Source organism: Gallinula chloropus, assembly GCF_964237585.1.
Source record: "Gallinula chloropus genome assembly, chromosome: 2".
NCBI classification, from domain to species: Eukaryota; Metazoa; Chordata; class Aves; order Gruiformes; family Rallidae; genus Gallinula; species Gallinula chloropus.
Genome location: NC_140086.1, coordinates 23,030,068 through 23,056,423, shown reverse-complemented (window position 1 = coordinate 23,056,423; position 26,356 = coordinate 23,030,068). Strand labels below are relative to the sequence as shown.

At 43.3% G+C, this 26,356-nt stretch overlaps 1 protein-coding gene across 1 annotated transcript in view; it reads right to left on the bottom strand.

The window, feature by feature from the left end:
• NCALD (neurocalcin delta) overlaps positions 1–26,356 on the bottom strand; it is a gene marked incomplete at its 3' end in the record, with an annotated part of 49,891 nt that overhangs the window by 8,181 nt on the left and 15,354 nt on the right. The window lies entirely within an intron of this gene.

The following is a 26,356-nucleotide window of genomic DNA, read 5'->3' as shown; positions in this document are numbered from 1 at the left end:
AAATGGCATCAAGGTGCATCTGCAGTGTACACTGAAACCAGGAGCTCCAAAGCCCTTCTAGATATATCTTTATAGCCAGAATAAAAGAGAACAACCCAGGAGTTGCCTCTCTTGTTTGGCATGGACTAATTCCCAGTTTAGTTCAAAACGCTGATAAAATCGGAAAAGATTTTATCCGTGGTGGATTCCCCCACCCTAAACTATTACTCTATTTTTTAATTGCCTTTGTAGCCAGAAATTGGATCTATTACTAAGTAATAGTAATCTGGGTGGTCACAGCTCTTTGAAAAAAGAAAAAAAAAGTACACAGACAACAAAACTGGAAATTCATTTCCCTTAAATTAACCATTAAGAAATATTATAATAATATTGGATACGGCTTCGGTTAAATCACCTTAATTATATTTTATTCAAGACAAGTTGCTACATATCACATTGTGCAGCAGATTTACTAAAGACTGATGCCCTTTGGGTTTTAAGTTTTGGAGCCTGAGTGTGTTGCTCTAAAAGGCAACATCATTGATTTTACTGGAAGTTTAGCATTATACCTGAATTGTGGGAAGCTTGTCTCTATCAGCAGAAACCTGCCGGAGAATTTGTCATAGAATCAAAAAATGGTTTAGATTGGCAGGGACCTCAAAGCCCATCCGGTTCCAACCCCCCTGCCATGGGCAGGGACACCCTCCACCAGACCAGGCTGCCCAAAGCCCCATCCAACCTGGCCTTGGACACTGCCAGGGAGGGGGCAGCCACAGCCTCTCTGGGCAGCCTGTGCCAGGGCCTCACCACCTTAATTTCTTCCTTATATCTAACCAAAATCTACCCTCCCCTCTAACCCATTACCCCTTGTCCTATTCCCACTCTCCCTGATAAACAGCCCCTCTCCATCTTTCTGTAGCCCCTTCAGGTACTGGAAGGCCACTATAAGGTCTACCCAGACCCTTCTCTTCTCCAGGCCAAACAAGTCCAAATCATGCAGCCTGTCTTCACAGGAGATGTGCTCCAGCCCCTGATCATCTTCACGGGCCTCCTCTGGACTTGCTCCAACAGGTTATGCAAATGACAGTAACAAGTGAAGTCTGATGTATGGATAACTTAAGTAGAATTGTAAAACAATTTATTCAACACTCCCACACTGCTGTCAGAACGGAATCTCTGGGCCACAGAGATGGATTTATGAACAATGTCTGGAGTGGTTAATGAGCATTCAATAAAGTGTCCTTTCTAGACCAAGGTAATACTTTTAGAAAATGAAGAACAATACAGTATTGTTACATGTCAGAAGTACCTAGCAAGAAACGAACAACCATCTGAAACTAATTTACTGTCTCTTCTAGTTGGCACTGGGAAGAAGAAGTTGAGGCCTCTCCAGGTTGATGCTAATTGTTTCCTGTGGTGAGAAGCTTCCCTTCACCCAAGGTGAATTTGAACTACCCAAGGCGAATTTGAACTACCCAAGGCAACTTAGAGGACTTACTCCTTAATTTCATGTGTTCTTGGACCAAAATGACCAAAAAGGTTTATTTCTCAAGAGTAGAATGGTGTGATCCATCCTAGGTCTATCTCCACAGGATCCACTGATGGCTGCCTGGTAACTAGATGTCTAGTCTAAACTCATTGCCTACACAATTGATGTAGAACAGGCTCCCCTGTTCACAGAGAGGAGACTGAAAGCGGTGAGGAACCCTGAGCATTTCAGGAGCCAGGGTGTCTACCTTGATCCAAACAATGCCTTGACCTCCAAAGTGTCTCCAAAACACTTGGAAAGCCAAAGATGCCACCTCAAATGTATTTTTTCTATTGCCTTTCCTCTTTTCATCATGATCAAAACATACTGTACAGTTTTTAAGCAATCCAAGCTCTTAATACGCTGATAATAGCAAAAAAAGTCTGTTTTATAGGCCTGGTCCAGCAGCTGCTCAGGCAGCTGAAGGTTGTGTTGCCTCCTGTGGGTGTTGGATGGGGTCCATAATAAACAACCTGGGAATTAGCTGAGTGAACAGATTACATTAGGGCAGCCAGACGGGTTTATGTCAGGCAAAACAACACAAGCAGGGTCTGTCAGCAGGATGGGAAAGCAACCGGACAAGCAAAGTGACCAGGCTCAGTGCAGAGCAGCACCAGCTCAATAAAAAAACAAACGAGTAGAATCCCCAGAGTAGGTAGCAGCTACTCACACCCACGGTCGGTCGGCAGTTACTCCACAGCCCCAGGGGCTGCACGCTTTTTAGACCATGAGAGCAGAAAGGGAAGATCTCTGACTAATGTGCAAGCCAGCTGCCATGGGAGTGAGCTGGCATTAGTGATGTAGTCCCTTGCTGCTTTTTAATACCTCAAACATTTGGAAAAGCAAAACTTGGCTTGCACATTTCCAGTCCGGAGCCTTTTGAAAAACAAACCAGCAAGGTAACATGCAGGCAGTGGCCTTCAAGAGGTAGCCAACAAGAATGTGTTTCAGTCCAAAAAATGAGGCCTTTGCAGCTGCAGGTGCGATGTATTTTTACCAAATAATAAGCTGACAGAATAGCAGAGTACTGCATTGCACTGGTAGGAGCAAAACCCCACAATCAGAAAAATCTCTGTATGTTCCTCAGGCACAGGGAGAGCGCTGACCACGCGCAGTGAGGAGCTGAAATTCACAGCCGCTGGGATGCCAGGCAACGCAGTCAAAGCCAACAGAATTATTTCTGAGCCCGCTTTTGATGAATTTGTATTGTGTTCTTGGCCCTCCAGAGTGTTCATTATTAATAGGTGGTGTTCTAGGAACCATAACGATGGGATTTATCATGCCCGTTGTATCAACAACAGATCAAAATGCTTTTGCAGCCCAAGTACAGAAAATCCTTGAAGACACTTGAAGATCCTTATAATCACTTCATACACTGCTGCCTGCCTCTCCAGGATAGATTAGGTTATGGGAAGAGTACAGCGAGCTAAGAGAATGTCAGCTAACAGTGACAGCAGTAACTGCAAAGAATGAAATAAACTCGGATTCAATTTTAGGCATTTTTCCCCAACACTTAATGACCTCTGTAGATCTTTCAAAATTCTAATAAATGGCTGAATTTTAAGAACACAGCAAATAAATGGTGAATGGCAACTGCAGTAGAAGAGTAAAATATCGACAATGCTGAGAGATTGACCTTGAAGGTATATAAAACAAAGAGAAATTAAGTGTTTAAAGATTAAGTTTACTTGCGTTTCTACAATTTCTCCCTCTGATACAACAATGTTAGGCTTACTATAAATGACTTCCTATATGGGACAATGTGGCACATAAAAATATTAAGGTCTTAATTCTGAAGGCAGCGCTGTTTGGTAGAAAGATGTGATATGTTTGTGACTGGAAGGGTTGATACCGTTTCAGCCAACAACTACAGGAGATCAGAAAGGAAAGCATCTCTGCTGTGTGGTTGCTATGGAAAGAATCTCTATTCACTGATTACTGTAGGAAATGTCATAGGTGCTGCTCCATAAAATAAATACTTGGATCTTGCTCTAATCAGGTCTAGATGGAGAGTTTTTCAGATAAGTCTGAAGACAGAGTTTTTTGACAGGCAACAGGCTGAGACAATTCAGCATCAAAGAGAATAAATAAGTGAAGTAGTGACCGGCACCACACAAAGTGAGTTTCCATGGGGTGCAGTATATAGATGGGTTAGAGATCCTACTGACAGGACATTGATCCTGTTAGAACCTTCTCCTCAAAATAGGAAGATGTGACTGGACAGAGAGGCGATGAACACTTACGCTATCAAGTGCCTTTTGTTAGCGGTTTGCTGCTGCTCACATACAGTCGTTACCCCCATCTGAAACCTGAGGACAGGGAAAACATGCTGTCTGCTTAAGCAACAGCCTGGCAGGAGCTTGGAAGCTGCAGCAGCAGCTAACCCATTGCCCTGTCAGTGCAATGCAAGCATCTGAATGCATTTCCTCAAAAGAAACCAAGTTGATTTTATCTGTTGGGGGCTCACTATAATAAGCAAGTGCTAGCAACATGTTTCTAACAATGCCCTTGCTCTTCAAACTTGGAAACCACATAATCATATAGAATCATTGAATCACTGAGGTTGGAAAAGACCTCTAAGATGATCAAGTCCAACCATCAATCCAACACCACAAGTTGGCTATCTACCAACACCCTGGGTCCTTTTCTGCAGGGCAGCTCTGCAACCACTCTTCCCCAAGCCTGTGGCATTGCGAGGTGTGTGTGTGTGTGTGTGTTGCTGTGACTCAAGCATATAAAGATAACCTTTTTTTTTTCTGATTGAGCTCAGTCCACCAAACCCAGCAGGCCATCTTAGTTTTTGTTTAGGCTTAAACCTGGAGGAAAGGCCACTGCTGTTGTGAAAGGGTAAAATGAGTAAAATCAGAAAGGGGCACTTGTCCAGGGGGAAGTGCTGCTCTAAACTGGAGAATTTAGAATACTGAGTACTTCATAGCTAACAGCATGCCAAGCATCTGAAAGGTGTAGAGAATCAGTTCCGAGGCAAGTCTTGCCTGATATATTCCCAGTGGGGATAGGAAGAGAAATCATACCATAGGCTGGGCTACAGAGAGCAATGGTGTAAAAGTTAAGGCAGAAAACTTCTCAGAAAGAAGCAATGAAAGCTCCATTTTGTGATTTCAGAGCTATTCCACCATTTCAAAATAGAAAGCACTAGATAACAAAACATGAGCCTTAGAGAACAATTTTTCAGTTGCAAAGGGAACACTGGACGGTGCAGGAAGCCTTTTACACAGCCAGTTTGTGCAGTCCTAAAGCCACAGGTTACACACAGAGATAATTCAGCTGCATGGATATAGAAAGTCTTGGCAACACACCACTGAAGTGAGCTGGACAGCTCTCCAACAGAGACAAAACAACTGGATGATGAATATACCAGAACTACCTTATTTGACAAGTAATACAGCTCAGTAATATCTCAGAAAACATGGATGAACCACCTTCTTATTGTTTGTCTTCAGGAACGGCTGTTTCTTGGTTTCTTAAACACATGGTCTGACTGGCTTCCAAGAAATAATGTACTTATGGGGCAGTGCTGTCTTTAACATTTTTAACACATAATTTGAACATTTCCCTGAGAATAGCAATCGTGGGATTTCAGTCACTGCTGAGCAGCTGAAGCAGTTCCTGACAACTGCTGGAATGAGCCAAAGGCTGAGCGGGACAACATTGGTTTGAACCACTGCTGTTACCCGACAGAGAAAGCAGTGCTTCAGAACTTGTTACAAGAACCTGGAGATGTGGTAAGTAGACTCACATAAGCCATCTATTTCTCAACTGTCTGCACATCTGGATGTGCCAGGGATCTCATGTTCTTTCATGTCTCAACCACCCAATAGTCATCAGCTGTCACTGCATACTGGCCTCCACATACAGGGCTCTCACAAGCTAAATTCTCCTGCCATCGCTTTCTATCACTCTGTCCAGTTACATCCACTAACTCATCTACACAGGTAGATGAAGTACGTAGAGATATGTTTCAGTAGAGGACAGGTTCGGTTGGACTCAAGTGATTCTGTGATTCTGTGATTCCTGCCCTTCACTGTGCAACCCCACTCTGTCATGAGTGCAGAGAAGGGGTGCTGCTCTATTCCAGTTGACCAAACCTTTTTTGCTTGGTATCCTCTTACCCTGTGATATGGAAGGCTTGTCATGGGGGGACATTACAGTGCATCTCAGGGCATGGGACTTGGCTGGAAATGTGTCCCCAGGGCTTCCAGGCCAAATCCTTGCCCTGCTCTTAACAGTCTTCACAGTAAAAAGCTACTCTCTTCCAGCTGCTGCCATTGCTTGGTGAAGCTTCAGATACTAAAAGCCCATTCACCAATCACAGCACATGGCAGTCTGTGCAAATTCAGCTGTAATTTGTGATCTAACGTACAGACACTTCCAGATGCATCTCTGGTTCTTCTTTGCCTGCACCCCGTCAGAATGGGGGAAGGTGGGCACACTCACAAAAGTCAGGGCCTCGGTGAACACTTTCTGGTGTAAAAGCCAAGTTTCCTTCACAAGGTCAGTTATCCCTTCAGGCTGAAGCACACTGACGGCTGCACGAGCTGTGTGATGAAACGGTTCAAAGCAGCAGCTATCTCAAGTGACACGTTTTCTCCCCATCTGTGTATACTGTTTCCCTGGGGCTGGAACACCGACACTGCCCTGAATGCAGTCCCAGCAGTAAAGGTGGGCAGTGCACTGTCGCTCATCTTGTAGCTGCCCCGTGGGACTCGGGTGAGCAAGGCCCTGAACAGGGGAGCTGTAATCGATCACCGAGCTCCAGGTTGGGAAGAGTGCTCTTCTTTCAATCCACTCTCATTTTTTCCCTCCTGATGCTCCCACCTCAGAGCTACCTCCAGCACTGCTCTCCCCTTTCCAGTTGGAAATGTCAGCGCCGGTACAGGATCCCACTCATTGGGCACGGAGTACGTTTTGTTAGAGCACCAGTGCTGGCAAGAGTAATGCCTTGGGTTTTAGCTTCTCACCATAAAATGCAAGCACTAGCTGGTCAGGAGACTTTCCTTCTCCGTTCTGCAGAAAAATATCCCACAGGCTTCTAGAAGCAGCCACTTTATTTCCTTCTGGCCATTTCTATCTTATTTTCACATGTTCATTTAAGTGACCAGTGTGGCAATGCTTGCCAAGAAAGGCTTTTGTTTAATTATTATTTTTTTAACAGCATCTTGGAATATATTTTTGAAAGAAAAACAAACTTATTAAAAATCACAGAGGTACTCAGTGAAAAAACAAATATATGCAGAGTGAAATTTTGAGGCTCACCACCCTCAATTTATCTGCTTATATTGGCAAACAGCAAAAAAATTGATAGAATTCATGAGAGAGATTCATTTAAAAAATCTGACACTCTCTGATGAATATTCACAAGGAACAGCAGTAAACAGATTTGCAGTGCAGTGTTACAAAGTACCCGAGGCCTGAAATATATGCTGCAAGTAAAACTTCTGGCTAAAATCATGGCGGCCATTGAAGAACAGGAAGAAAGAATAATGTGGAAGATGACAAAACCCCCAGGAAAACAGAGGAAGAGGTGTGGGTAAGATCGTCATTCAGTATTTATACTTCATTTGTCGGTAGAAGGAACAGGACATGCATGTGGCATCCGTTTATCCATTGGTACTTCATAATGTGTTTGTCTCAATAAATTTCACCCATTTTGTATTAGGCTTTCAGCCTGATGCCAGGATCCTGAGGTTTTCCACTGTTGCCAGTTGCTGTTTTGTGTCACCTTCCTGCTCCTCCAGCCCCCTCACCGGGGATCCTTCCGCTGCGGAAGGTGCCCCTAATTGCCTCTTTCATGGTACTTGTTCCATGCTTTCCTTCCACAGCCCCAAGGAGAAACTCCAGGCGAGAAATAAAATAAAACCTTTATAGCTCTGAGGTGGGCAGTTGGAGCAGGAGCAGCTGCACTGAGTTCATGTGTTTCAAACTTGGAGACACTTAAGGATATCAAACATCAAAAGCCCAGGCTTTTATCCCTTCAGATTTACCCTGGCAGAGAAATGCTACAGCTGCTCCATGTTGCCTCCTGTTTCTCTTTATCGTCACTCCTTTGTGCACTTCAGCAATGAGGGCTGGCATGGGGGTGGAGGAGGAAGAAGCTGCAGAAAGGCAGTGTCCCCCTGTTAATAAACTCTGGTACGTTGCTAACAGTGTCTTCAGCATCAGTGGGTTAACTAGATAATGGCCTGGTGCTTATCACATTACCCTCAAGCAATGCCCATGGTCTTGGCTGGGATTGGTTGAGACCAGCAAGTGGTGTTTGAGCCTTAAGCAGTGAAAGGGATTATGTCTTCCCCATACCTACCACCTCCGCATCAGCTTCAGGGTCACTCAGACTTCCAGAGAAGTCTCTGGAAAAGTGACTTAGGGAAGGCTGAATGTGTGGTACAGGGGAAATGACTAGGCAGGAGTATTTCTAATATTGGGAGCCAGGGGCAAAGTGCACGTTGTGTGGGTTTGTGCAGCATGGAGCATTGCGCAGAGACTCCTCTCGCAGTCACCACTGGTCACCCTCCAACTTGAAGCCTTGCACTGAGCTTGAGAGCTTGTCTGTGAAACTGGTCCTAGCTGAGAGGTGGTGTACACCAGTGGAGTGTCTCTGCATTTCCTTATGTAACGGACTTTGTTCGCTCCACCTCCACCCACCAGATTTCGATTGCGTGGGAGCATTACGGAGCCTGTTCTTAAGCTACTGATGATCAGCTACTTGCTGGTGCATTGAGAGTGTGGCTGGTACAAGGTGGAGGTCACTTGCCTTGGCACAAAATCTCTGCCACTTCTGAGTGCACACAAGCATCTTCAGGAAGGTTTTCTGTTCAGTTTAGGTATAACCTCTGCCTCCACGTAGGGGCAGACAGGCAGTGAAGGTGGCCAGAAAAGGGACTGCTGGAGTTACACATAAAGCAATCAATGTTCCCAAATCCTACAGTGACCTTCCAAGGTAGAAGTGGGTGCAAATGGGGGCCCATCTAAATGTGCTCCCCTGTACACATGGACAGGAATCTGGACCTCCAGGCTGAGGTTGACGAACAAAGGCTTCACCAAGCAAGAAAGTAACATTTTCCCTACATAGTAGGCATTAAGAAAATAGAAAACAGAAACTAGACAAGAGGGGGAAAACTCACAGGATCTTGTTTAAGCATTCTTCCCAGACTCTCAAAGGATCTTACTATTTAATTTCATTTCTTCCTCATTCTTTAAGAGCTCACAACAATGACAACCATACCAATAACCACGTGGGTTTTTTTTGGTTCATAATCATTCATTTGTGAGTAGCTGAAGAACAACAGTTCCATAGGCTTTGTAAAAAAAGACAGTGATTTGTTCATTAACCCTGGGAAGAACCATCTGAGGTCTTTAAAATAACTAACTCTTTGTCTCAGCAGGCTTCAGATGACTCTTTTGGGAATTAGATATGTATTTTTGTACTACATATGATTTCTTTAAACTCTATGAAAATAGTACTTTTGTAAAAGTGCATTTGCCTTTGCCTAATTTTGTGTGACAGAGGGCAAGAGAGATGTTGCTACCACAGTACATTAGGACATCCACTCTCAAGAGGCTGTTTCTCCAGATTTTACTGCATTCAGCCATTTCAGTAAGCACAGGACATCTGCAGTACAGGGGTGTTAAACTAACAGCAGGGGAGATGGCAAAATCTCTCAGCCCATTGCAGCTGGAGGTGACTTTAGCGGTGTTCTTTCAAAAGGAGACCATATATCAGGATCCAAATGACGGACATTTTCTGCACATTATGGTGTCTCCTATTATGAGAGCAACTCAGGAGCCTAAAGTTTCTTTGTTTAGCAATCCCTTTCTGTACCATGTTTCCTAAAATGCTCAAGGTCACATTGTTCAAGTGCTCAGCACCCACAATTAAGTTCCGGCTTCTCAAAAGAATCACGTCTTCAGTTTGGGCACCTGTGTAATAGGCAGCTCCTCAAAAAGCATCTGTACCCAGTAAACTGAGATCTCCCAGAAAATCACACCACTTATTCTGGTACCTAACAAGGGCCTGAGTGCTTTAGAAAAGCCAGCTTTCCTACATGTCTGCGTCACTGCAATTTGTCTTTATCCTGATACTCACACCTCCAGCTACATCAAACACTGTTCTTTCTCCTCTCTTCTGAAGTGCTTCTCTCCTTTGTGTAAGGCACTCACTGGCTGTAACACAATCTTCCCCAATGCACCCGAGCACACCAGTCATCGAACTCATCTAGCAGCAACTTCATCAGGTTTCTAATCTGTCCTACATCTCGTTTGGTCCTTTTATGTAACCATATATGCAATACCTTGGTGGAAGGTAGTGGAAACTAAAGCAGAAAGCTACTGTTGCACAAAGTAACACGAGAAGCTGATGTGAATTCATGATCTTGATTTTTTTTATCTTTGTAAATAAATAGCATGTGACTCCCAAAGAGTGACATTTGTGCTTACTCTACCCTTAAAAAAACCGTTAACAGATGGTCTCCTATCCCACAGCAGAGACTCAATGTTGACAGATAAAATGAAAGCATGATATTGGAAAAACAGAGCCATTAGCTGGCTAGCTAGATATTTTTAAAGATGTTTCTAGGAAGGGGAAAGGAATGACTATGGAGGTTCCTACCTGGACAGTAGCTGCGAGTTTTTGTTCCATACTGAAGAAATTTGGTGGAACTTTCTCCAGGAAAGTAGGCAACAGAAGAGTGGGAGTGGGAGGTTCTGGCAGCCAGAACCAGAATCTTGCTAAGGAGACGGAAACAAGATGCACTAAGATAATGTCAGAGTTTACAAGTTCATAAATATGAAGGTCCATGCCAGGGATGATTTGTCCAGTACCCAGTACCGTGTCTGAACACAAGGGACCTAATGTGAGAGGTGATAGAGATGACTAAAGGAATTTTATGGGAGATGTAGGGGTTTTTCTAAAGCAGTTTTAAAAGTTTCTAATCTGCAGATAAAGCATTAATTTTCTTTTTGTGCATATCTTATTTCTCAGAATTTTTACATCCTTGAACTTGCAAGATGAGTCTGCGAATTGCTGGCCCTGAAAGAACAGCACTGGGTGAACGTGGGTTTTCTCCAGCAGGAACTGCATTTCCATCAGGTACTGCACCTCAGCTGAAACCAAGATGCTTTGTGGAAATGTGTCACATTCAGGAAAAGAAATTCCGGGAAAATGTCAGAATTGCTCATTTCAACTTTATCTTTTCCTTTTAATAAAGCAAAAAGTTTGAGAGTGGCTTTACCTTTTTATTAAAATTTCGGTTTGGCATTTATATTCCTGTTAGTTTGAGCAGAACAGTGGTTTTGACATTATTGAGAAAACAATTCATTGCCAGTGAAGTGAAATAGCTCGGTGTTTCCAGATCGTTTTTAACTTCCATCCCACCAGGAAATTTTGATGTTTTATTCCAATTCACAGTGGAAATAAATATGAATGTCAAAATTTCCTTTGGAATGGGAGCTTCAGATACTAACCAGCTCTAATCAACAACAAAGCCATCTGCTTTGTATTAATGACTTAGGGCAGTATGTAACGCTGCAGAACAGGGTAATGTTCTGCTGTTCAGCACTGCTCACGGAAGTCTATGGACATATGGCAAGTTTCTTGCTCCTAGTTGTCTAGGGAAGTTCGAGGCTGGCCACTTTTATTTTATTCTTCATGCTGTCTTGCCAAATTCACGGAAATCATCATTCAAACACAAGATTTTCTTGTGAATATATGAGAAAACATCCTCCCAGTGACATATGGCACAGCCTACAGCCCCTACATTGGAAGAGAACACATAATACCCAAATCACAGAGCAGAAAGCTACTTTCATTTTAGAAAGGTTTTAAATTGCTAAATTAAATAAAATATTTGTACCATGATAAATGCTTGTTTTTGAACATTAAAAGGAAGACAAATCTATTTGTTTTCAAAAGATAACTTCATCTAGATGAGTCATAATTTGAATTCTATTTGAGAAGTCACATTGACTTGAAGGACTTCAGCACCAACAAAATAAAATTAACATTTTAATTCTGGTTTAAGACAATGTCTTTGTTATTTTTCCTAAAAGCTCTTTTCTCTCTTCACAGATACAGTTTTTATGCTGCAGATAAGGTACAGGAAAACCACATAATTGCCCCCAAGTTGGTCCAGCAATTCAGTCTGCTCACTAAGTTCAGCCACAGACTCCAGATCAGGTGCTTTGCTGTGCTCCCTGACAAGTGTCCTGTGGACAGCAATAATGATGGTGATGATGAGGCTATTTCTTGGTGGTGAGGGTTTCTCTTCTCTTCCCTAACAATTTGATGATTACTCAAGCCACCTCAGGGTACCTGCTTCTCCCCACTCCACATGGGCGACTGACCCGGGAGAGCTGGATGGATCTTGGGGTGTACGACAGGCATTTAATGTGGAGATGCTGCTCTCTGTTTCCTCTGAGCACCACTTGTGTCCTAACCTGATGAGATACACAGCTTGGATATGTTCTATAAGGTTGCTAGAAGAAGATTTTGATTTGTATTCATTTTGAAAGTCAGGATGACATCCAGTACTGACAGCCCGCCGTGAAAAACACAGACCCTTGTCTTACCCGACTGCTATTTCATGCGTGACATGGTGCACTGCCTGCCTTTAGAAATTACTCAACAGGAATGAATTTGGGAGCTTGAACAACATGGTTGGTAAGCAAACTCCCTTAAGAGGCAAAGAAAAACATTTTACAAATTAAGTGCAAACATAATTTGCTGCGCTTCTCAGTGCATCTCTCTCACACACATATAAACAAATGCTTGTACAATCTTTGTGTTCATACTATTACTTGTTATCAATAAGCAAAACCCTAGCAATACTCAACATTAAGTGCAGGCAATAGCCACTCACATAAACAACACTGTTTTATAAACAAGCCTTTGCAATGGCATCTATCATATTGTCATAATACAGACTGTAGAAAAAGAAAACGTTTGCAAGAAGTCAACAAAAACTATTTACATGTTCCCAGCATTACAAAAGCTGCGGTGAGGAGTACTGTGTAAACACCAGGACTGAATCTAGACCAAAAAATCCAGATTACCACCTAGAAAACCCGTCTGCCATCACTGAAAATTTTCTGTAAATTCAACTAAGATGAATGGGTTAACAGCATTTCTGCCTTCACTATTAACATCCTCTGAGGAAGTAAACAAAGTTCATCAGATAACTGTTTTCAGACAAACGAACTATTTTTTTCCTCATGTGAACAACAAACAATTTGTATTATTATTGTAGAGAAGTAGAAGTGGCAGAAGCAGAAAACTTCTTTCCAAAGTTTAATTTTAGGAAGACCAGATTTTATCCAACGTGGAATAAACCACCACTTTTCACCACTTCCTAGGTACTGTAAATAAATAGAAACGCTGATCTTATTACATTTTAGGCCAGTTTACTTTTGCCTCTTTGCTGTTCTCAAGATGACAACTTCTCCTCGCATGTGACTTTTAGTGCCTCTCCCCATTTTTCAATTCCCAGTAATTTCATTTATAGTTTTATTGTATAAAACTCTGTTCTTTCTTTGATGTTTTATTCATCTTTTTCCCTTATCTCTTACTTTTTGCTACTACTTCTCAGCTCCCTAGAACAAACACCATCTTTCTTAATTTTTCTGTTATCTTTGAGAAAGTTCATGTCATACAATTACTCTTATATTTGTCTCTATTTCCTCTGTATTTCTGTTCCTACTATTAGCGTTTCCAAGTATTCACATTTCCCACACCACGAACAATAAAATATATTATGACCAAAGCAGCAGGGCTTGGAAACCTTGGAAGGAGACCAGCTATGGCTTAATCTCTACGTCTCTTTCTCCGATTAAATCATTTTAAATAAAAAAAAGGTAGGGAAGACTTACCCTGTGTCTAATTCCTAGCAAATAATTTCCATTTTATCCACTATACTTTCACCTTGCTGTTTTTGTCTTAGTAGTGTACCAGCACTGCTGTTACTAAAAGCAGTTTCTGTATTCTGAACAGCATCATCACCAGTGTTTTATTTTCAGCGTTGGATGGCCTGATCCCCTTTCCTAGGAAGCAGTCCTTTTCAGACGTGGAAAGGAGTGGAAACGTACGCCAGTGTGTGAGATGCTGACTCTAATAAGGATTTTTCCCCGTGGCTATTGGAAGATTCACCGGTTACATGATGGCAAGTATTTCAGATCAGATCCATTCAGTGACGTATGTGTTTATGTAACCATCATCTCGCCGATAGAGATCTCTGTCTCCAGCATTATTTGTTCCAGTTTCTTTGCTGTCCCTGTATCCCCCATGAGCTCCATTCTGTCTACGGCAACTTTAACCTCTTGTGTTCTCAGTATCATGCCTTATAAAAATAAAGGCCTTGTACTTTAAATGCTTGCTACATACAGCTTTTAAGAAGTCCTTAAAATATCTTCAGCTGTCTATTCTCTCTTGTACATCATCTTCACCAACACGTTCCTAATCCACTCCCTGGACGCTCCACGCTTCCTCTCACTTTATACATCAGGTATTTCCTAATTGTCTCCTCTGTTACCAATGTTATGAAAACCAGTGAAGCTCCACTGCTTAGAAACAGGATGAACACTGAAGAATTAGCCCACTGTTTGCAAAGTGCCATATAAAATCACCGTACAAATCACTAATTCAATAATAAAAGCACATCCTGTTCCACCAAACATGCCTCATATCTTAATGTTCTAATGACTTCACTGGAAAGTCACTAAAATCAGTGAGCAACACAGGGATCCTCCTGCGAATTGCCAAAGGAATCCTCCAAGAAAGATTAAGACACTGATAGCTATGCAAATATATATGTATAAAACTCATTATCCACTTGCTTCTTCTCTATTAAAAGAAGGACATTCCCCAGGAAACTTAGGGGGTTTTAATACATGTTCTAGGAAATGGAGGCATTCATGAAGAGACAGTATATATTTCATTGCAAGGTGTTCTAAAATTTATCACTTGGTTAAATTAAAATAAGGATGTTTTCACATTAGTCTCCACAGGATGATAAAGCAGCCACTTATCAACAGTTTACCACCCAGCACTTGGTAAGACTCATTTGATCTCAATCTTAATGAAAGATGTAGCTATCATCATATCATGAGAGCAGTTCAAACCCACACATTGTTCATTCATTTGTGATCAGATGGGAACCAGTTTCAGTGACCTCATACTGATTTGTGAAACCTCCTATCACCATATCTTGTCATTCCTCTGATTTTTTAGAAGGTTGGTGGTAAAACTGGCTTTGGAGTTGGTTTTCAGGCACTCAAATAAAAAAGAAAAAAAAAGGAAAAGAAAAAAAAAAAGAAAAGAGAAAAAGAAAACCCACACACAACAGCTTTGGGAGAAAGCCAGAATTTTCTTGGAAGTTTCCTTCATGAAGGAGTAGGAGTGGGACAGAGCAAAATACTTGATTTTGGCAGTAAACCTTTCTTCTGGCAACTTCATTAAAAAGCCATTCCACATTATGAGTTATCAGCACAGAGCTGGCATTTCTGAGTGTGACTGATGGTCCTCCCTGTGCTGACAAAATTAGAAACATCAATAATTCTTAGATTAATTGCTTAGAAAATTTCCAAGAGGCAAACATTTCCTTATTTTTAGACCCTTGTTTTCTGCTGTAGTCAAAGCAGTAAAGGCCAAAGTTCAGCTACATGTACTTCAATTAGCTGATGGTGTCCCTGTACTCTGAGTTTTATATGTGCGCAGAAATAAGTGTGCATGACTGCTGTGTGGGTGGGGGCATCCTATGGTGAGCCCCAAATTCCCAGGCTCTGAATAAATTCTGATTTATCTCTCAGCAGTCTTCTTGCCTGCATATGTATATATCCATCCATATATATCCCTATCTATAAACCTGGACATGCTAGGGTCTCTAACAGGCACCAGGAACACAAGTGCACGGAGGACAATCCATGCTCCACGATACTGGCTCAGCCATAATGAAGTTTTGCATGTGGCTAGCAAGAGGTGAAGATCTGTGCTGGTAGGGACAGACAGGGTCCTGGCACAACAGCTGCTGTAGCCACCTCAAGCACAAGTTCAAAGGTTGTGGGGGAAGATTGAGATGTTGAAATAACACAAGTCTCACCCCATAGATTTCCCCTCTTGCTTATGCAGGCCAAACAAGTTTCGTGAACCCTTCTCCACCCACTGCTTAGATAGACATATGGAAATCCACCAGTGGGTTTGAGCAGAGATCTATAGTACTCCTGAAAGGCTCCTCCTGTGGCTCCTTAGCAGGGTACCAGCACAGAGTCCTCAAAAGCACGAAGCTTGTGTGGCCTCACCCTCTTTTGCACATGATATGGACAGAAAAAGATAACTACTGCAGAACTGCATGAGAACAGTTAGAAATCACTCCTAGGAAGAAAGTTCTTCACAAATCTTTTATTTGACCACTTAATGTGGCAAAAATAAATGGAGTCTCATGGGTATCGTAAGCAGGTCAGACAAAGCAGTGAGCTTCAAGCTAAACACAGGAGAGAAACAGGTTGCCTGTAAATTAGTCCTTGTTAATGCGCTACAAACATGTCAGAGAAGGGTAATTAGAATGTTTGTAGCAGAGAAGGATATTAGTGGAAGGGGAGGTGTTCATTAACCTTCGAGGAGCAGGCGATAGGCAGTTTGCACCTGAAAAGTAGAGGACTAGGAAAAGCCTGGGGAGAGATGTATTGCAGTGGGCAATACCTGACACTGACACCCTGGTCTGTACCAGACACCTCAAGCTCATTTTAACCATTTTACATAGGCCCTCTCTTCATGGTCAGGACTGCGATGCCAGTATTAGAGTGGCTATTTTACAAAAGAAGGTTTTCCTTGGCATGATTGTACTTCTCTGTATTTCTCAGTTGTCCATGTGAGCTCATTCTGACCTGCAGACCTTCTGCAGTTTCACCTTCTTCATTGTACAGGAGGATGATGCATTGGAAGATCTGTATCATATCTGGTGACAAATGTATCTGGAACTCACTGACCCTGAAGACCATGGGCGGCTTCATCAAAGCCTGATTTCACCTGATGCTTCTTGGTTCTTGGGACAGTTGATGACTGCTGATGAACTGGGCAAGGCTGGAGGTTACTAAGAACACTAAGGAGGACACTAAGAACATACTTCCAGGTGTGACCTCTGGAATTCCAGTCCAGGCTGTAATTCTTTAATGATTTCTCCATGTAGGTTCCAGCCTGTAACACCAGCATATGCTAAAGGTGTGTTCTGCTTTTTCAAGGTGTATAAACTAAGAATATTATCTCTCTGACAAATCTCTTACACTTCTAAACCATCATGGTGACAGCACCTCTCTTGCACTAACACAGTCAGATATATCCATGCACACATGTATTCACTTGTCTAATTCTGATGACAATAAAGTATGGCATGAAGGACTGGAAAAGGCAACTCCTGAATGGCATGACAGGTCTAGACACAGACACCTTACAGTCAAGCAGATGCTCAGTTTTTCCAGCATCTTTTCAGCTAAGAGGTTAGAGTTGTTCATCTATGAACACAGGCAGGGGATTGTTTTACCTTCTGCCCAAGGTAGAAGGCAGAACTGGACCTCCTAAGCCAAACACAAAGCAACAACTTGAGGACGTACATCCAAATACCCTCTGCACCAGGCAGCAACACGAGGCCTCACACTGAGCAGAGCATGTGCTGTCCGGCTTCCTTGGAGTCATGAGCATGGACACCCTAGCGTTTTACTACACATTTCACCTAGAATGTAGTTTTACTCTTCATTAAATGAATACCAGTCCTTTTAGGCACAGCTTTAAAGTGAGCCCAGAATAAACAGGTCTTGCTCAGGAAAGATGAGGCAGGTCAGGTTTATCATTACATTAGTTGTCCTTCAGAATAAGTGTGAAATGCTCAAAGAAAGTAGCCTTTGCACTTAACAGCTGGAGCAAAAAACTATGAAAGAGAACAAAAAAATTCCTACATTGGAGAGAGGTTTGATGCAATGCTAGGATGGTCATGCCTCTCATTTGTGGATCACTCTATGTATATCTGCTGAATTACCAATATACTAATGGTCACAGAAGTGAAAGAACAGTTAGTTTAAATTTGTGTAATCTTACTGTATTACATATACAGACATCATACACAAAGCACAGACTGTTTTTCCAATACTGTTGCCAGATCTAGCACCCAAATTTGTGCAAAGCAAATAATTGATGCAAAGAGAGATAAAAATATCATCACTGAACTCAACAGTGTGTTGCTTCCTAAAAAATGCAACGCATGAACTTTGAAAGTAGTCTGGAACAAAAAAGCATTATTCTGTTGGGTTTTTTTCCTCAGGAAGCCTATCTCAGCAGATTGCCATTCTTGTCTGCCTTGAATGGCCACTTGGGAAATCACATTTTTCATCTGGGAGCTCTGCAGCTCTTATATATTCCAAACCCATTCATTTACAAAGCTAGTTGATAACAAAAGCATTTTTAATTAAAAATTGACTGAAAAATGTCTTGAATATCTCATTCACAGAGGGGAGCATGGCTCCTCCATGAAATGATTTTCTAGAGAGGAGAATCTCTGGACCCTCCTGAAAGGTGCGTTGTGATCACCACAGAACAAGGATGTCTGGATGCACCTTATTATTTCCGAGAAAGACACATAGATTGGACTGTTTGAAATAGGGAGCTCTCCAGATATTCCTTGAGATATTCACAGACCCAAATGCCTGAAGTTGCACTTGAGGGGACAGCAACCCACGCAAGTCCCCTCGGGGTGGAGAGCTACCATGCAATGCAGGGTAGGTTCCACCTTTGCAAGCAAAGTGACTTCCTCTAAGGAGGAAGCACTGAATTAAAGGCTTAGGGGTGCACAGCTTTTGAATTACAAGTAAATACCTCCTCTTCAAAGCAATCTTCCTCGTACACAGACTTGAATTTCTGCAACTAGTTTCCAAGGGGTGTCACAAAATTGAAACATAAAGAGAAGGCACATCTCACTGCACTAAAATATATGAACTAATTATATGAAAAGAGGCACAAGCAATGATAGCACAGATCACCCAAATTTCAACTTTTCCAACTATTTGGCTTTGAAAATTCACCTTTATCTTTTCATGTAAGCACATATATGTACATGTATGAATGAGATACAGATATAGACACAATATATATGTATACATACATGTCTGTGCATGTGTGTATATACATAACATTAGTTTAAATAATATAGAAAGATGAACACACTTTCAAGAGGAGAAAACAAGAGACCTACCAGATAGGTCAGTACAAACTGGGGTGGGGAATGGGCTGCAGGGCTGGGATGCCAGACTGACCTGTGAATGCCCAGAGGAGAGAACAAAATGGGTCCTTCAGATCTGCTAGATGGGATGGATCTGAGGTCAGCCTTCAGAGCTGCTTTGCACAGCACTGACTGCACCTTCGTGTGACCTTGGGGCTGCAGGTCTGTCGAGCTGCTGTGGTGAGAGATGTTATCAGACATGCACGGAGTGTGAAGCAAGCGTTGGAAGCGGAGCACTTGCTCCTCTTCCCATGACTGCAAACTGAAAATACGCCTTAAAAAAGGGATTGCCTAAAAAATGTGCTGCCCAGTGAATAAACCCTCTCTTCCTTCCTCTCCTGCTCCAGGGAGATTATGTTTCTGCTGTACGTAGGTAACAGATTATTTCTGTCCTACACCGACTCAGCCAGGCTGGGCAGCATGGTATTAAGCTTTCACCAAGTTACTAAGGGTAAGTCTGGAGCATCACGCTACTGCTGTAGAAAGAATGGGTTCCTAAAGCCCAAGGCTCAAGTCCTCTATCAGCTGCACTCACTGCCACCTGGGAAATGGCACTGTCTCTGAGAAACAGAGAATGGAAAAGCTGTGGGAGACTTTTGGATAGTGGATAGTGCACTGTAGGCATGACATGATGAGGGGACACATTTAATTATATAGGCTGCATAGGCTAAAGAAGCTTTTACAGCAACAAAATGGATTGCCACTTAGCAAAGTAATTGCATCACCAAAAATAGGGGCAAAATCATCACAGCCAACCTTTGCATGGCCAAAGGAGGCTGAGAGACACATCTGTCATTGGTCAGCTATCGCCCTGCCTGCCCAAAGGCAGCTGTGCGGTGGAGATGCTGTAAACACTATGTAGTAGGAGGGATTGGGAGATGCTGCTCTACGCTGACCACATTGTGGGACTTTCTGCAGCCATTGACCCTGACCTAAACTCCTTTTGGCATCTGTGTTTCCATCTGGGGTTTCAGTGAGAATCCCATGCTGCATCTCCCTCCACAGCCTGTGCTCTCCTTCGGAGGGAGAGAGACGGCACTGTCCTTTGCCCTGGTTTGCAAAATCTTTAAATCAGTTTCCATCAGCATAATTGCTGCTGAGATTACAGTTGGCTTAGTACATGAATAGCTCCATGTTAGCAGCAGTATGAGCGAGAGCAAAACCAACGCCAAGGGAAGCTAGGCAAGAACAGCAAAACAACAAAATCTTGTAACTCATCACCAAGGTGACACCTAGCAGCTCAGAGTCAAGAAAATACTAAAGAGGGAGCCAAACAGCCATTGCACTAGAGCTACTGTTTTAGAAGGGAAAGGGAGAGCAGCCTGAATATGCAGATCTGAATTCACATCTCGAGACCCACACTTAAGTTAGAGACAAAGAAGTTGCAAAGTACATTCTGGCATATATTTATGAACCTCTGCTATTTTCCTCTAGGAAAATTATAAACAATAAAAAAGGATTTTTTTACTTAAGACTACTAAAATGTCATCTGTACCTTAGTGAATGGAATAAGTATAATGTAATTAAACATCTGCTCTTTCACTCCTACTAATGACTGTAAAATAGCCAGAAAATTGTGAAGGTTGTGGCCATGGTAACAGACACTAGCTTAGGAAAAGGGAAATATCTGCAGTTATAATTCAACATCAAGATTGCTCATCTCCTTCCCAGGCCTGGAAGTTTAAAATCAAAGCCTTGATGTATGTGCTGGCCCCTCTATTATGATTTCTTCCTATATATGTGGCACATTGATTGTGGGAAACTGCCATTTATAAGGACATAGTGTGGCACAAGCACTACATTCACTCCTATTTGAAGGAAGAAAAGCTGCTCTTTTTTGGCAACGGGCTGGAGCAATTGCTGGTAAGTGCTTTTGTGGAAAATGACGATGTAGCCTGATGGAAGTGGGCCAGATCTTCCCCTGAGATGCAGCTGTCTCCCTCCCTTAGATCAGTGAAACGATAGCTGCTTACACCAGAGTGAAGATCAGCAGCTACAAGCAGCATTTCTGGAGGATCCTGAAGGACCAAGTCTGCAGATCTCCTTGGCTCAGCCAAGGGAGAACTGATGGAAACGAATGAGACTCCTCAAAAACACGTGTCCTCATCAAACCTACTCACTGCCCTACTGCCTCCAGGGTCTCCTCTAACACTGTCCTGCCCGGGGTCCACAGCTTGGACAGCCCACCTTGCATCCCACCGTGTGCTGCAGCTCCTTAAGCACATACAAGTGAAGAGGAAGGTCATTAGTCAAACAAAGCCCAACAAAATAAAAACCACAGCAGGAAGGGGCTGGACAAGCTGAGACAGAGGTGGTGGGGGATAATATGGATGTGCTGGGCACAGAGCTGATAACCAGCTCCAGGAGCTGTGCATCATGACTGAAACCTCTTCCACCAAGAGCCAGCAGTGAAGGAAAGGGCTTCTCTGAGTGCAGTGCTTTCCACCCAACTGTTTAATGAAAAACCTGCAAACTCTCCTCTTTGAAATGCACACATGGGGAAATGCCTTGGAGGTCTGAAACTGAGCAGGCAAAGGCCTGGGGAGCTGGTCCTGGTGAACCCTACTGAAACCACTGGCCGTTGTTTCTGAAGGATTTTTGAAAACCCAAATCAGAAACCCCAAAACTGGGGGGAACCCCACTTGCTGCCTGGAGGCCAGTTATGAAGCCGGTGCGAGTGAATTGGTTCCAGGAGGTCTCTGTACAGGCAGCAGTTATGGACAGAGTGGGAGTGCCTGAGCACACTGTATTTTTTGTGTGATTTCCCTTTGAAGTGCAGCACACTGTAAGCACCCAAACAACACAAGCAGCACAAACAGCAACCATTTATTCGGATTTTGGTAATATAGAAGCAACATGTGTTTTTCCCAGAGATGCCACCATCACCTTACTGCAGATGCTTTTAGCACACTGTTTGGAACATCGCACATTTGGATCTCCATAAAGGAAAACAGCATAATGAACACAGGGATGGCTTTTTGTCCCAATCAATTATCTAAAATTATGCTAAGGCAGCACATACCAAACACACTGGTGGAGCAATGTAAATACTGGCTTTTCAAATATGAAGACAACCAAATACTCAGGAAGGTTTGGTTAGCTTGCAAACTGCCCTAGCATAGCCAAAAGAAATAAAGCTACTGCCACCAACACGGGAGGTTTCTAACAATGCCATCCTTGCAGTGTGGCCGGGTGAAAAAATTAATTCAGTTAAGCTGTGTGAGGAATTCTGGTTCCACCAGCAACTCAAGGCAGCTCAACCGTCAGTGAACACCAGTGACCTGTGGAGGCTAGTGATGCCTTGGGAAGTGGGGAGCTTTGCAGAGCTGCCCCAGGCACACACAGCCATGTCTTCCCGAGGTCTTGACCACACTGTACTGGAACCATTCCCATCTCTGAGGTTGCAGAGATGGATAAGTTCAGTGGTTCCTCTGCTGAGGTCCAAACTATCACCCGGTTTGAAATGCCCAGCTCTTGGCATTTCCTCACTGTCTGCAACTTCCCTAAATTACTGCCACAGGAGGCCTGTGGGTACTGAGCTTTCCCCAGACTGACCTTGTATGATGCCCAGTGCATTCAGCCATCCCTCACCCCAAAACACATACAAAGCCCCAAGGTGTCTGCCCAGCACCACCTTGTTGCAGACTGCTCTGCCCCTTCTCTTCCTGGTGCCACTTCTTGCTGCTGCACTTCAACAGCCTGTGGGAATCAGCATTTCCTGTACCACCAGTATTCAGAAAGTTCCCCGTTTCCAGACCAGTAGGAGGTCCAGGGGCTGGGCTGGTGGTGCTCACAGCTATCTGAAACTCATGGAGAGAGGAGGGCTGTCAGGAACTGCTGAGAAGTGGGGATGAAGGGGGCAAGGGGAGACAGGTCTTCTCCTGACGCAGGACAGCACTCTTTATTTTGCTCAAAGAGCTTCTCCAAGCCCTGATCCATATGACCTTTCGCATGAGCTGCAAAGAGTGACAGCAGATGCTGGTGCACAGAGGGAGGGCAGTTTTAGTGCTGCTCTATTTCCTTCCCCAGAAGATTTGTTTTCTGAGGAGGAGGTTGGAGGCAGGGAGCAGCTACCTGAGGGAGGGATTTCTTGCCTGACACTCTGAAGTGCTGGAAATTGAATGGAGTGTGCCATGAAGCATCACTTCACTGGAGTTTTTGTCTTTTAAAATTAGGTTAGCAAATTTATTTGTACAGTAGCTTAATCTCAGAGTACATTATCTGTACACATGATGGACTGGAATATGAACTAATTCTGTCAATAAAGTGACTGCCTGCATCTCAATTGCCAGAGACAAGGAATTCAGTCTTCCCTTTGAAATGCTAGGCAGCTGCAGGCTGGTATGGTTCCCTCCTGCTACTTTTGGTTCAGAAGCTTCCTACATCCAAGTTTTCTCAGCAACAGAGAGAGGATGATGTGGGAGAGGAGGAGAGGGGAGGAAAGGGGAGAAACCTGGTTCTGGGCATCTGGCTGCATACGGTGACTCTGCACTAGTTGGTGCAGTGGCTTGGGGTCTGTGGCTTCCAGGGGCGTCTCCAACTGATACCATGAGCCCTGAATGCTCTGGAGACCCAGCTGCCTGGCTCAGCTCACCTTCAACCATTGTCCAGCCATTGGCAAGATAGGCAGAGACCAGAAAATTTATTCCTTCTGCCAGGCTCAGATCAGCAGGGAGTTTCCTTGGTGGAAGGGATCCTTGGCTGGAAATTCACAGCCAGAGCCCCCAGTGCTGCCGGAGCAGAGCAAGGGGGCTGGGCAGGGCCACAGCATGTGTGCAGGTACTCAGGAAAACCTTTGGTTCCAGACACAACCATTACCAAGTCACATCCTTTGGTGGCTGCAGCTTGGGAGGTGATAGTTATAATGCCAAACTTTTCACAGTATTTCCCTACAGAAACTGGGGGCATCTGACTCTGGATTCAGAAACCTAAGCTTAGCTGTCTCCACACAAGCTGTGGAAATTCACTCCATACCATCTCTGGAGTCTAGAAAGTGACTGAGCAAATTCCAAGTTTGCAGGCTGATTTCAGGCAGAAACAGAAATATTGGAAGCTAGTTTCACAGAAGTGCTTGAGGAGGACGTGGTCTTAGTTTGCTCAACATCCACTGTCAAATTGAATTATAGAATGCGTAGTTGCTGTAGAGTTCCTTCATTTTAGCAAAAAGAGCTGGAAAATGCAACCCCACGCCAAATTAAAGCCTTTTCTGCCTGATTGCTCGGCAGACAAATCCTCAAATCAATTATTCCTGGAGCTGCAGCCAGGATAACTGTCCACCAAGTGAGTAAGATGAAGTAAGATGAAGTCTGGAGTGTCATGGGAGTATCTAGTCCTTGGCGTTACAACATTCCAGATGTAGGCAAAAGGAGAAGCCTTGTCAGCCAGCTCTCAATATGCAAAGGCAAAAGCTTGTTCTTCAGATCAGAGAATACTCCAATGTTAATAAAAAAAAAAGATGATTTATAATGCAGTGACCAGGCTTAACTAGACTTATTTGATACTTCTGAAGGCTTTTTGCTCTTCTTCTTAAAGGTAGAATCATTCAGTTCTCATTTATACAACACATTCAGAAGAACTAGCTGGTAACACTGAGACATATCAAAACCCAAACTGGTCAAGGGAAGGAGGGCAAGAACTTCTTTTCCTGTCATCAAAAGGGCAGCCAATTATTCAGTAATGCCTCCTCTTGAGCTTTATCTGAGCCTAAAAGAGAAGTAGCTCTGTTCTTTGGTTTGTGGGATTGTACCACCAACTCCTCCGAAAGTCCCTGAACCCTTTGGCACAGAGGAGAAAAGAAGACAGTCAGATCTTTGTGAGGAATTGCAGGGAGATGTTGGAGGAGAAGCCTTGCATTTTTAATTGAAGAACTAGCAAGAATGTTGTTTTAGGACTACAAGATATTTATAGTCTCACCCAATTTGAATGTAAAGGGTACAAATACAATTTTTGCTATTCTTCTACAGGCCAAGAACTGAGGAACACAGGCCAGAGCACAAAAGAATTTTCACCCCATTCCAAATTCCCATAAAAATGTGCACTAAGCCTGAATAATGAGTTTAGTCATCTGAATCATGAATTTGGCTTCATAACCCACTGGGAGACCGAAGCAGAGCAAAACACGTCTGCTAACACCCCAACTTGAGCACCACAATTGGCAAGTCCTGCTGAAGAGAAATCTCGGACTCAAGTTGTAGAAATGTTAGAGGTTAGAACTGAAGTTTCTTGGCAGGACTGACCTTATATGGAAGCCCTGGAGAAAGTCTGCTCACACCGGCTTTCAAACCAGCACATAAACTTTCATTTCTAATAGATATATAGACGTATATAGAAAGGTTAATTCAAAACTACTTAGGTAAAATCAAAGTAAACCATTCCTTCTGGGGGATGTGCTGGACAGAGTCAGGCAGATGTTCCCTCTTGAAGGATCATGGGTTGTAATGGAAGGGGAAATCTCAGATGGAAAGTGACTGCAATGGGGTTCTTCAAAGGTGAGTTTCAGGATGGATCTGGTTTAGCATTTTCATTAATAGCCATGACGCAAAATCTTAAAGCAATGCACTTGCTGATGACACCAAGTGAGAGGCACTGTCAGCTGGACAGCCACACAAGAAGAATGGGATGATTTTAGCATTGGAATAGCGCTAAATGGGATGAAATCCCTTGTTGCTAAGTGCAGTTTCTGAGGGACCATTAGTTAGAATTGATGCTTTTAACTAGAAATGATGGATCTGGAGGAAGAGATGAAGATCTTCTATAGCTATAAGATAACCAATGCAATGTGACCTGCAGGAAATAAACAACACTTCCTAATGAACCTGCTGAAATCGATGTGGTGACTCCAGGCAGGGGATTGTAGAAGAGTTTGGTGGTACAAGGGCTCACCTGGATTGCTGTACTACATGGCCAGGAAATCATGCTCAGGAAAGGGATTTTGGCTTGCAGTGGCTGCAGAGCCGGGCTGTTAAGCCAAATAAGGGAATGGAAAGCCTGTGCTCTCAGAGGAGACCAGAGGCACTCGGCTGTTTAGCCTAGCTAAAGAAAGGCCAAGAGGGGATATGGTTGTAGTCTATAAATACATCAGAGGGGGTAAACACTAGGGAAGGAGGAAAGCTATTTAAACTGAAGGACAATGCTGGCACAATAACAAATGGGTATAAACTAGCCATGAATAAATTTTGGCTGAGAATGAGACACAAATCTCTAACCACTGGAGCAGTGAAGTCTGTGGAACAGGCTTCTCCAAAGATCACAAGACAAATGGCCCAGCTTGTATGAAAAGGGAGTTTGAGAAATGCACAAAATAGGGTCAATATTGTGTAGATACCTGCATCTGACTGGATGAGTCAGGAGGTGTCCTCCTGTCCTGACATCCTCTGGAAGGGAAAAGGCATCCTAAAAATCAAGTGCACTTCTTACAGGGAGCAGAGACTTTCTAGTGCAAAGGGTCACCAAGAGGAGACCCCAAGGCAGTAACATTAGGTAAACATGTTTACAATATCTCTGTCTTCCTCCTCAGCATGTCATCTCCCGCCACCGCACATCAGCAATGCAGGAATGTGAGCAGTGGGTTGTACCAGCAGTG